Here is a 13240-nt window from a genome sequence, read left to right as displayed (position 1 = left end):
AGCACGTCCCATGTTCCGGCAAGCAGGTTGCACACGGCCAAGCGGACGACAGGGCTGCTGAACACGGGCGGGAAGCTGAAGGTTCTGCGATTCAGGTCGTCGTCGATCGAGTACAGGCGCACGAGGAGGAGGCCGCCGCGCGTGGCGAGCGGCGTGGCACTGTCGGCAACGGCCGCGGCATCATTGGAACGGATGAAGGAGCTGAGGGCACGGGGACGATCGCCGAGCAGCGAAGGCCCAGATAACGGGACAAAGGCGAGCTGGCTGGAGGAGTCCGTGGGGCTCGTCTCTGTGCCGGGGCGTCGCTTGGTGAAGAAGCCGACGACGGGGGAGGGCGGCCACTGGTGGTGGAGAAGGAAGTACGGACTGATAATGCGGCGGCGCCAGCTCTTGCAGGTAGCGGCGCAACGAAAGAGGGTGGCTACGTCGTTGATGCGCAGGAGGATCTCGCCGACGACATCGTCCGAGGGAGTTGTCGACGACTCTTCCATCACGATGGATAGATCGATCTAGGAATTAAGGAGCATCCCTATATATTACGGACGTGGGCATATACGATCGAATACGTAATATGGTAGGATTAGGAACAGGACGCGTCCGTGTCCATATGGCTACAACCTATATGGATTCGGAGTCGGACATATTTTTTTAAGCTGTACTGTGGCTGTGCGCGAACTAGCTATCCAAATTCCCCAAAGCTAGCTAACTAGCCTGTGATCTATGGACGTTATGGATGTTGTGTCCATCGTTTTGAAGCCGAGGCTCAGGCGAGAAGGAGGAGAATGGCCTCATTCTGATTTCCGAAGGGGAGGCACACTCGGACGGTAACCACACGGCAGGTGTGACCGATAGGTATACCGCAGTGTCGCCTTAACCCTCTACTACGTACACTGCATATTGGTATTTTTTCCCACTCTAGCTAGAAATATATTTGCATATATACTCAGAGGCGGATCCAGCAATTTGTCGAAGCCTGGGCGGGCCGCAAAGAAACTAAAACTTTCCAGTCAAATATAAGCATTACTACATGGAGCTGATCGTGCGGAAACACCGATACAATACACACTGGTGGAAAAACAGGCTTCGGGTGAGCCCCATAAGTCGCGATGCTGCAGGATCCGCGACAAATGGTACCTTTAGTCGCGGTTCGGGAGGAGAACCGCGACCAAAGGCCTGGGCCCAGGGCGCTCGGTGGCCAGCCGGTGCACGTGGGGTATTTTCGTCGCGGTTGGCCGGGCCACCGGCGACTAAAGGTGCCCGAAGGCCTTTAGTCGCGGTTGGCCAGGCCAACCGGGACTAAAGCCCCTCCCCTATATATACCCATCCAGCAGCCAACACTTAGCCATTTGGTGCCATTCTCTTCACAAGCTCACAAGTGGGTGTTAGGTTTGCTTTTGGTTCCTCTTATGCACATAAGGTGTTTGATGAAATGCCCCAAGAGCATGAAACAAACATGATATGAAGTGTTGGAGCCACACTTGAGCTTTCTCATTTATTTTTTCCTCCTCGATCGCGGTTAGCAACTTGAACCTTTGATGTGTCGTTGATAAAATGTGCATTAGTTCATTGTTTAATTTATATTGTTTGTAGCTAGTTAGTTTAACAAATGCATGATGGTTAATTATATATTTTATATTATAATAATGCAGATGAATCGACAATGGATGTACGGTAACCGACTCTCCGGCGAGTTCAGTGCGGGTTTGAAAGATTTCCTCGTAGTGGCTAATGCGAACAAGCAGGAGGGTTTTGTTATCTGTCCATGTGTTAAATGTAAGAATCGTAAGGGTTACTCTTCCTCAAGAGATGTTCACATGCACCTGCTTCGCACGGATTCATGCCAAGCTATAATTGTTGGACCAAGCATGGAGAAAGAGGGGTTATAATGGAAGAAGATGAAGAAGGGGATGATTTCATCGATGAAAGCTATCTTGCTCATTTCGGTGATACTTTCATGGAGGATGCTGAAGGTGAAGGGGACGATGAAGGGGAAGGTGAAGAAGAGGCACGTGATGATCCCGTTGATGATCTTGGTCGGACCATTGCCGATGCACGGAGACGCTGCGAAACTGAAAAAGAGAGGGAGAATTTGGATCGCATGTTAGAGGATCACAGAAGGCGCTGTACCCCGGATGCGATGATGGTCTGAAAAAGCTGGGCTGCACACTGGATTTGCTGAGATGGAAGGCACAGCAGGTGTAGCTGACTCGGCATTTGAAAACTTGCTGAAAATGTTGAAGAATATGTTTCCAAAGAATAACGAGTTGCCCGCCACTACGTACGAAGCAAAGAAGGTTGTCTGCCCTCTAGGTTTAGAGGTTCTCGAAGATACATGCATGCATCAACGATCGCATCCTCTACCGCGGTGAATACGAGAATTTGAATGAATGCCCAGTATGCAATCGCATTGCGTTATAAGATCAGAGGCGATGACCCCGGTGACGATGTTGAGGGCCGTAAACCCAGGAAGAGGGTTCCCGCCAAGGTGATGTGGTATGCTCCTATAATACCACGGTTGAAACGTCTGCTCAGAACAAAGAGCATGCCAAGTTGTTGCGATGGCACAAAGAGGACCGTAAGTCGGACGGGAGTTGAGACACCCCGCAGATGGAACGCAATGGAGAAAGATCGACAGAGAGTTCAAAGATTTTGCAATGACGCAAGGAACATAAGATTTGGTCTAAGTACGGATGGCATGAATCCTTTTGGCGAGCAGAGCTCCAGCCATAGTACCTGGCCCGTGACTCTATGCATCTACAACCTTCCTCCTTGGTTGTGCATGAAGCGGAAGTTCATTATGATGCCGTGCTCATCCAAGGTCCGAAGCAACCCGGCAACGACATCGATGTGTACCTAAGGCCATTAGTTGATGAACTTTTACAGCTGTGGGGCAGACCTGGTGTCCGTGTGTGGGATGAGCACAAAGAAGAGGAATTTGACCTACGAGCGTTGCTTTTCGTAACCATCAACGATTGGCCTGCTCTTAGTAACCTTTCGGGACTGTCAAATAAGGGATACAATGCATGCACGCACCGCTTACATGAGACCGAAAGTGTACATTTGCCAAATTGTAAGAAGAACGTGTACCTTGGGCATCGTCGATTTCTTCCGAAAGGTCATCCAAAGAAGAAAGAAAGGCAAGCATTACAACGGCAAGGCAGATCACCGGCCGAAGCCTGCGGAACACACTGGTACTGAGGTATTTGATATGGTCAAGGGTTTGAAAGTCATCTTTGGAAAGGGTCCCGGCGGACAATCGGCCCGAAGGGAGCCGACGGGCACGTAGCCATGTGGAAGAAGAAATCTATATTCGGGAGCTAGAATATTGGAAAGTCCTAGAAGTCCGCTCTGCAATCGACGTGATGCACGTTACGAAGAATATTTGCGTGAACATCCTAAGCTTCTTGGGCGTGTATGGGAAGTCAAATGATACAAAGGAAGCACGGCAGACCAGCAAAGTTTGAAAGACCCCGATGACCAAGATCCGGAACGGTTTCAAGGTCGTGCCGCCTACGCTCCGACCAAAGAAGAGAAGGTCATCTTTTTGAATGCCCGAGCGGTATGAAGGTCCCGTCAGATTCTCGTCCAATATAAAGGGAATAATAAACATGGCGGAGAAAAAGTTCCAAAACCTGAAGTCTCACGATCGCCACGTGATTATGACGCAATTGCTTCCGATTGCTTTGAGGGGCTCCTGCCGAAAATGTTCGAGTAGCCATTGTGAAGCTATGTGCATTCCTCAATGCAATCTCTCGAAGGTAATCAATCCAGAAGTTCTACCACGGTTACGGTAACGATGTGATCCAATGTCTTGTCGCTTCGAGTTGGTGTTCCCGCCATCCTTCTTCAATATTATGACGCACCTCCTGGTTCACCTAGTCGATGAGATTTCCATTCTCGGTCCGTATTTCTACACAATATGTTCCCCTTCGAGAGGTTCATGGGAGTATTAAAGAAATATGTTCGTAACCGTGCTAGGCCGTAAGGAAGCATCGCCAAGGGCTATGGAAATGAGGAGGTAATTGAGTTTTGTGTTGACTTTGTTCCTGACCTTAAGCCGATTGGTCTTCCTCAATCGCGGCACGAGGGAGACTAAGTGGAAAAGGCACGATCGGAAGGAAATCAATGATATGTATGGACGGCCATTCTCTCGATCAAGCACACCACGCTTCGACCAATTCCAGCTTGGTTGCTCCGTACTTTGAGAAACACAAGAATATTTTACGCTCGGACAACCCCAGGAAGCCCGAATCCTGGATTAGGAAGGCCCACATGGAGACTTTCGGCAGTTGGTTGAGAAAACATTTAATGAGTGACAATAAGGTTGTAGATCAGCCGTACATGTTGGCCAAGACACCATCTTCGACTATAACGACTTTCCAAGGGTACGAGATAAATGGGAATACATTTTACACGATCGCCCAAGATAAAAAGAGCACCAACCAAAACAGTGGTGTCCGCTTTGATGCAAAGAACCGAGAATGGGCAAAAGGTCACATATTATGGTTACATAGAGGAGATATGGGAACTTGACTATGGACCCTCCTTTAGGGTCCCTTTGTTCCGGTGCAAATGGTTCAAGCTAACAGGAGGTGGGGTAAAGGTGGACCAGCAATACGGAATGACAATGGTGGATTTCATCAATCTTGGTTATCTTGACGTACCATTCGGGCTAGCGAAAGATGTCGCTCAGGTTTTCTATGTGAAGGACATGAGTAGCAAACCGAGGAAACGGAAAGATAAGAAAATGATCGGCACATCGTTCGATGATCCAAAGCGCCACATTGTTCTTTCAGTGGAAAAGAAACATCGTGGGAGTGGAGGACAAGACAGACATGTCGAAGATTATAATATGTTTGCTGAAATTCCGCCCTTCAAAGTGAACACCGACCCAAGCATTAAGTTAAATGATGAGGATGCTCCATGGATACGGCACAATCGTAAGCAAGCGGGGACACAAGGGAAGAAATGATGTGTAATAATTTATTGTACCAAACTTTGTTGAATGAATCATGTGAATTATATTACCCGTGATGTGTTTGGTGTCCATTTTCGAATGATTCAATTGACTCGAGATAGCACCGATGATACATGAAATTTGGAGTGACTAAGTCATACTCCGCATACATGAAATTTGGAGTGACTAAGTCATACTCCCGCATACGTGAAATTTGGAGTGACTAAGTCATACTCCTACATACTTGAAATTTGGAGTGATTTAGTCATACTCCTGCCTAGGCGTATAATATGCATACTCGTAGTCTTCATCGCCGCCGCCGTGGTACCGCTAGGCGACCCCTTCCCACTTGCCCGCGTCCTCGTCGCGGCGGTCGTCGCTCTCCTCGGGCGGCGCTCGTGGCTCGAATCGAGGGTAGCGCAGCGGGGATATCGCCGGCCGTGATGTAGTCCATGACGCTCTGCGAGTCCGGCCGTACCACCATAGCCGACGGCCGGCCTCGTGGAAGTTTCCGGGAGGCGACCGTCCTCCTCATACCTCGGCGAGCGCCCTCTCACGCCGATTGATGAAGAAGGCGTCCCAAGTATGCTGGTTATCGGGATGCCGCCGGGGATTCATCCGCTGCTCCGGCGTGAGGTCGAGGTAGTAGTGGTTCGTGATGGCCGCCCGGCGCGCAAGACTCGAGGGACGGGAGGGACGCACGCCGCCGGCGCTTAGGCTCCGGCCCCGGCAGGACGCGGTAGGCCCGGAGGGCAAGGGTAGTTCGAGGCGCAAAGCTCCTCCACCCGCCGGTAGGTTAGAGTGGGTGCGGTGGAAGCCATGAGAGAGTGATGAGAGATTGTAGAGATGTGATGTCGCCAAGCCGGGCTACCTATATGTAGTGACAAATGGCGGGAAAAATGGGAGCGGGAAGACAGAGGCGGAAGAAAGAGGCGGGAGAAAGTGGCGGGAAGAAATTGGCGGGAAAAAATTGGCGGGAAGAAAGAGGCCTAAGAAATTGGCGGGAAACAATTGGTGGGAAGAAAGAGGCGGGAAGACAGTGGAAGAAATGGCGGGAAGACGAGGAGGGAAGAGGGGGTCGGAAAGAGGCGGAAGAGGGGGCCAACGAACTTTTGAATTGAATTAGTTTTATTTTTTTGAATTTTTGATAATTTGTATTTTTAAGATTTTTGAATTGAATTAGTTTTATTTTTCTGAATTTTTTGATATATTATTTGTATTTTTAAGATTTTGAATTGCATTAGTTTTTTTTTCTGATTTTTTTGATATATTATTTGTATTTTTAAAATTTTGAATTGAATTAGTTTTATTTTTCTGATTTTTTGATATATTATATGTATTTTTAACATTTTGAAATGAATTAGTTTTATTTTTCTGAATTTTTTGATATATTATTTGTATTATTAACATTTTGAATTGAATTAGTTTTATTTTTCTGATTTTTTTGGTATATTATTTGTATTTTCAACATTTTGAATTGAATTAGTTCTATTTTTCTGAATTTTTTGATATATTATTTGTATTTTTAACATTTTGAAATGAATTAGTTTTATTTTTCTAAATTTTTTGATATATTATTTGTATTTTATGATTCTGAAATGAATTAGTTTTATTTTTCTTAATTTTTTGATATATAATTTGTATTTTTAATATTTTGAAATGAATTAGTTTTATTTTTCTGAATTTTTTGATATATTATTTGTATTTTTAAAGTTTTGAATTTAATTAGTTTTATTTTTCTGAATTTTTTGATATATTATTTGTATTTTTAAAGTTTTGAATTTAATTAGTTTTATTTTTCACATTTAGAAAACGAAATAATTTCGAAAAGGCCTTTAGTCGCGGTTGGCTGTGCCAACCGCGACTAAAGGTCGTTTTCCATGAACCTCAACCGCGGGGCAAAAAGGCTTTAGTCGCGGTTGGGGTCACCAACCGCGACTAGGTACCTTTAGTCGCGGTTGGGGACCCCAACCGCGACTAAAGGCCTCTGTATAAATATCGCGCCGCCCGCCCACACTTCATCTTCTTCGCCGTTTCTCTCGAAGACGCCGAAGGCTCGCGCCGCGCCGATCGTCGCCGCGTCTCCTCCGCTGCCGACAGTGCCGCCGCCGAACACCTCCGCCGCCGCTCGATCCTCGTCGCCGCGTCGAATCGCTGCCAGACGTGCTCTTTCTTCTGCAAGCGCCGCCGCGCGTGTGCGTCGTGCTGCCGCGCCGCGGCCGCGCCGCTCGCGCCGCTCGCCGCCCGGCCGCACGGCGCCCGCACGTCGCCCGCCGTTGCCGTGTCCTCGTCGCGTCACGTCGCGCCTCGCCCGCGCCCGCACCGCCGCGCGCGCCTAGCCCGCGCCGCGCGTCGTTACAGAGAGAGGGAGATCGAGAGGAGAGCGCGTGAGGGAGAAGGCCGGCCGGCCCTTTTTTGTTTTTTTTTTTTGTTTTTTCATATGAACTCACAATTTGTTAATCAAAATTGACTTAAAATTTTGTAAACTTGAAAATTTGAAAACGTACTCCTCCGATCCGAAAAAGTGTCTGACGAGGAATTTTGCAGGAAAACCCTCGAACCTTTTTCTTCCTTACCCCGCGCTCCCTCCCAAATGCACATGAAACCCTGACGCGCACGAAACCCGCAGCCCATTCGCACCCGCAGACCACTCGCTCTGCTCCTCGCCACCGAGATCCCATCACCGCGCCACCGAGCTCCCGCGCTGCCGAGATCCCACTGTCGCGCCGCGCCGAGCCGTCGAGATCCCACTGTCGCGCCGCGCAACCAAGATCCCCTCGCCGCGTCGGCCAGGCTTGATCCGCCGGCGGCAAGGCTGGGTGGGCTGGATCCGGTGGTCGCGAGGCCGGACGCGCCGGATTCTTCTCCCGCAACGGCAGAGGCGGTGCCGGTTGCCCAGTATCACGAAGGCGCAGTGGTTGCACGCCGGGAGAGGAGAGATAGTGCTGGGCTTCTTTTGATTAATTTAGAAGGGGTTTATTGTAAAATGTAATTAGACTGTGGCGTCAGACACTTTTTATTGTGCCACCGCGTTGCGCCACCGCCACCGCCGCCCCCCTTTCGCCACCGCCACCGCGCGCCTACCTTCCGCCGCCCCCCGTTCGCCACCGCGACCCCGCATATACCGCGACACCCTCTCCCACCCTTTCCTCGCCCCCTCCTTTTGCCACCGCCTTTCGCCACCGCCACCGCCCCCTTCTTCACTTAATTAATTTGTTTTGACTACATGTTTTCAGGATCGACATATGGCGGACGATAGAGCTGACCCGATTCTGGACAACTATGATCCGGACGCTGAAGACCATATGTTCGGCATCATAAAAGGCGATATTCCATATGTGCCGACCGGAGAAGAAGAAGATGATATCTCTTCTTATCTGAACCTTGAGGGTGAAGATGAAGGGCATGGTCAGCAAGATGGTGCCGAAGAAACGTCGATAAACGACGATCTTCAGTTGGAAGTAGCAACCACCTCCGGCGCCGAGGTATATATATATATGTACAGATTGAGCGTCGGATTGGAATAAAGGTGTGTGTACTAACGCGCGCGACTCTCTTTCTTATTTTAGCCCTCGGCCGGATCGTCGAAAAATCGAGTACGTCGTCAAAGCGTGGCGCAACCAAGACGATGAAAGCAGGAGAAACATGCACCATCGATGTTGTCGATGAAGCAACCGGCAGGCCGCCGGAGCCCAAGAAGAACGCCACCAAGTTTGTCAGCCAATGCGGAGCCGTTGTTAGAGACAACGTCTCGATCACCCGCCAGGAGTGGAATGAGCCAAAGAAGGCACGTGTTGGTTTCACTTTTGTCGATAAGAGAGAAAAAAAAGATTGCTTCAACAAGCTTATGGAACATTTCGTTCTACCTCCTAATACCGCAAATACGATGAGGAGGGTAACAAGATTGCGGAAAACAAGGAGAGGCGCAAGCTAGTCAAACAGTTCGCTTCTTTCTAGGATGGCCAACGCATTCCGGAAATACAAGCAAAATCTAGCCCATGACTTTGTCAACCAGGGCAAGACTCCGGATTTCATAGGACAATATGAGAAACTGCAACATGATTGGCCAGAATTTGTGAAGCAAAAGAAATCGGAGCAGTTCCTTGAACTATCGAGAAAAAATAAGGAAAATGCGGCCAAGAAGGAGTACAATCATAAAATGGGGCCAGGAGGGTATCGCTTTTGGCAGCCTAAGTGGGAGAAGATGGAGAACGAGCTGAGGGCGCGAGGAATCCGTCCAGTACGGAGGGATGGGACCCAAGGGCCAAAAGCTGGTGGTACGGGCATGGGGGATCGCTGAACCCGGAGACAGGGGAGTGTGTTTATCAGGGCAAAATAATTACACCCACCCAAAAGCTTATTGAGGCAATGAGGGAGGCTCAAGAGGGGAGGATCAGGTTCAACAGAGAGAACGACGCCCTGACAAAAGCCCTCGGGAATCCTGAACACGGAGGACGTATACGAGGCATGGGGCCCATTCCGTGGAAAATAGGGTTCCCCCGGAACGATGACCCGTACGGTTACAGAAGCCGTAAGAGAAAGATGGATCGGGATGCAGATGTTGTGGCGAAGTTGGTAACTGAAATGGATGTGATGAAGAAAACCGTGAGTGTACTAGTCGCCGAAAGAGATGCAGCTCGGGCGCAGATGTCAAGATCATCCAATGGATCTCGGAAGCCAGCGAGAGAAGAAGCAGCGTGGCTTCCACGGAGGCCTCACCGGCTGGTGCACCGACGATAGAAATTATCGCACCGGAGCCTCTGGTGGTCGAAATTACTGCACCGGAGCCTCCTCGCTACCCCGTGGACGATATAAAGGAGATGAAAGCATGTCATCTGTATTATCCTATCGGGAACATGTCCATGAAGGTAGCCATCGGCAGTGCTTTACCACCTGGAGCACTCCACCACAACAACCCCATTCAAGATGGCTATGCTCGTGTGACGGTGGAGGAGATAGTCCAAGGGTTTGAGAACCTGGACATTGACATTGCTACACCTGAAGGGGTGAAAAGACTTGGAGATGTCAAGCGCCGATTCATTCTATGGCAGAAGAAATTTATCAAGTTTCCAAGCGAGGCGCCAACAAGTCCACCCCCGTACGGTGGTGGTGGTGGCGGTGGCGGTGACGGTGGCGGTGGCGGTGGCGGTGACGGTGGCGGTGGCGGTGACGGTGGCGGTGGTGCTTCACCTAATACACCTCATTCACGTCAGCCCACGCCGCCGCCCCCCAGTCCTCGTCCGGCGGGTGATCGACACCGGTACCGCCCCAATCCACCTCCGGCGAAGAAGCGACGATCCTGGGTTATTAACCCGGACCCTTACGTACCTAAGAAAACAAAGGTACCGGAGGTATCATCGAAGCCTCTCCCCACGAGGCCTTGGGAAAGTAGTGCCGAGGAAGTCGAGGCGGGCGCGGCTGCTGATTTAGAGAAATGGAAGGCGAGCGTCAAGAGGAAAATAGAGGGCGAGCCCAAGCCGCATATTCGACAAGGAAAAGCAAGGCTAAGTCATTTTTGAACACACCGTCCCAAGCCGCGAAGAATCTGCCGACGACTATTTACGTGAACTTCGTAGGCAAGCACTCGCGTTCAAGAACAGGAAAGAGTTGGCGGAGAAGAAAGCCGTGAAGGACGAGGCCGAGTCAAAATTAGAAAGGGGAAAGAAGTTGCCCAGCTCGGGAACAAAGTAAACAATCGATCGCCCCGCTCATAGTGCAAGCCGCCGATCCGGATGCCCCCGATATCATAGCAGCTGCGGCAAAGACATGGATTGACTGTAACGAGTGCCGAGAGAACAAGCGGCCGAGTTAGGTATCACTCTTCGTGCAATCGCTAGGCCTTGATGAGGCGCCAATGAAGGACGTAGTATTTACATATGTGAAGAATGGCCCTCTCGTCGAGCCTGCGCAGAAGGGGATCTACCTCGACAAATGCTAGGTCTCTAAATTGGTACAAGGGTTACATAAAACATAAAAACGCCAAAGACTATATCTATGCGGAAGTTAGATATGAGCATCACTTCAAACATTACCGGGTACAAATTCCTCCGAGTGAATTGTTCCACTGTTCAATCTGCGCGACCTCGACAAATCTATCATCGGTTGCTACGTTACGTAAGTGATTTATTAATTTCTACCCCATCTCGTTCATTGCCTCGCACCGTCCTAACTATCTTGTTGTGTACGCTATTATGCGAGAATGAAGAAGCGGGAAATGCGAATAAGGAACATCCATGATGTTGGGTTCATTGACCCACACATCGTTAATTCACATGTGTTAGAACACCACCCGCCGACGTGGAGGATGACCTGTGGCGGTTTATTAGAAAACAGCAACAGAAAAGTGATATTCTATTTCCTTACCATTTTGGGTGAGTGTTTCTGTCTTGAGCACATTCTCTTTTGTTTACTCCATGCATGGTATGTGGCTAATCGATGAGTTATGCATGATCGTGCATGTATCGTGTCCGCAGGTTCCACTGGATTCTTATGGTAATTAAAGTTCAGACCTCCTCAGTTCTCGTCCACGACTCTCTGAATATGGATCCGGCGCTTTGGGGCGACATGAGAAAAATGATGCAAAAGTAATTATTTTCATTCATTTGCGCTCTATATCGATCGGCCTATTTCGTTCATCATTTCCTAATATCAAGTAACTAATTAATAACTCTCTTGTTTATTTAATTTTCTTTGCCTCGTAGGGTTTGGAGACGGTTCGTAGATACCAAGGTCGGTGAATTCAAAAAAGAGCTACATTTTAAAATGGCGGTGCGGACGGCGGGGATACTCAGCCACCGGGGACCAACCTATGTGGATACTATGTTTGTGAGAGGATCCGGAGATACCGCAATGAGCGGGACCAGACGTGTGAGAACAACATCCCGAGGAATAACCTCCGGAAGACGCTTAGTCCGAAGCTCGCTCCGACCACTTCAAGAGGAACTAGCTGGATGGTTGGCGAGGGAAGTCATCGATCCTAAAGGAGAACACTATTACGATGACGTAGAACTTTATATGCACCAGAATTTGTAACTAACTTGTTCAAAATTGTATATGGTCATCCGATATTGAATATATATTGTATATGGTCATCCGATATTGAATATATATTGTATATTCCTCTTGAATTCTTTTTGGTTCTAATTTCAAATTTGTTTGAAATTGTACATTCATATGCATGTATGTATACAGTACCGTAGAATATGTGAAACTCCTTCAAAATTAAAACCCAAAAGAAATAAAATAATACAAATTAAAAAGAAACAAGATTTAGGGGGAGGGGGGCTAAAACCCTAAACCCTGCGGAGGCCTTTAGTCGCGGTTGGCCTAAATATGTGAAACTCCTTCAGAATTAAAACCCAAAAGAAATAAAATAATACAAATTAAAAAGAAACCAGATTTAGGGGGAGGGGGGCTAAAACCCTAAACCCTGCGGAGGCCTTTAGTCGCGGCTGGCCAGAAGAACCGCGACTAAAGGTCCTCCGCCTGGCGCCGCTCGCGGCCCACGTGGACGGGCCTTTAGTCGCGGTTCGTAAGGAACCGCGACTAAAGGGGGGGGCCTTTAGTCGCGCAGCTTTGGTCGCGGTTGCGCCACCGCGACTAATGGCAGTTGCCAACCGCGACCAAAGCCCTTTTTTCCACCAGTGACATTACACGCTCACAACATATTCCAATGTTCGCAAGCTTATAACACATTCGAATATTTGCAAGTCAGCAACCCATTCAAATGTGCTAATAGGCGGTAGTATGAGGCAGGATAGGAGGTAATACTTTTTGTTTGCAAGAGTGAGGTAATACTTATCTAAAAACAAATTTTGTTCATGTTTAATTTCTATATGCTCACATTGACTAGGAGCACGGAAGCCGGCGAAGGATCTCGGCGAGTAGGAGCACGGTGGCGGGCGACGCGCTTCGGCGAGAAGCACGACCGACGGTGATGCTAACTAGACCGTGTTTGTTTGCTCCCACATATTTTGGGCATCTTGGGATCACCAAAGGTAAAACCTAAGGAGCCTACTAAACATCTTCCTTATCCTGATAGAATGAAGGTTGATCATAGCCAACACCTTTATATGATGCTTCTGCTGATGCTCTTGATAAATTTTGTCTAGAACTTCCGTTAGCAGACGTTATATTAGTTCCTACATATACCAAATTTCTTCAAGATATTCTTAGTAGAAAAATTAACAACAACTGTGGTCGTGATGACTAGCTATGGAGATAAGCTCCCGGTTAAATTAGGTGATCCTGGCATACCTACAATTACATATGCAATAGGAAAGA

Source organism: Lolium perenne, chromosome 1, assembly GCF_019359855.2.
Source record: "Lolium perenne isolate Kyuss_39 chromosome 1, Kyuss_2.0, whole genome shotgun sequence".
Classification (NCBI taxonomy): domain Eukaryota; kingdom Viridiplantae; phylum Streptophyta; class Magnoliopsida; order Poales; family Poaceae; genus Lolium; species Lolium perenne.
This window is presented reverse-complemented; position numbering follows the sequence as displayed.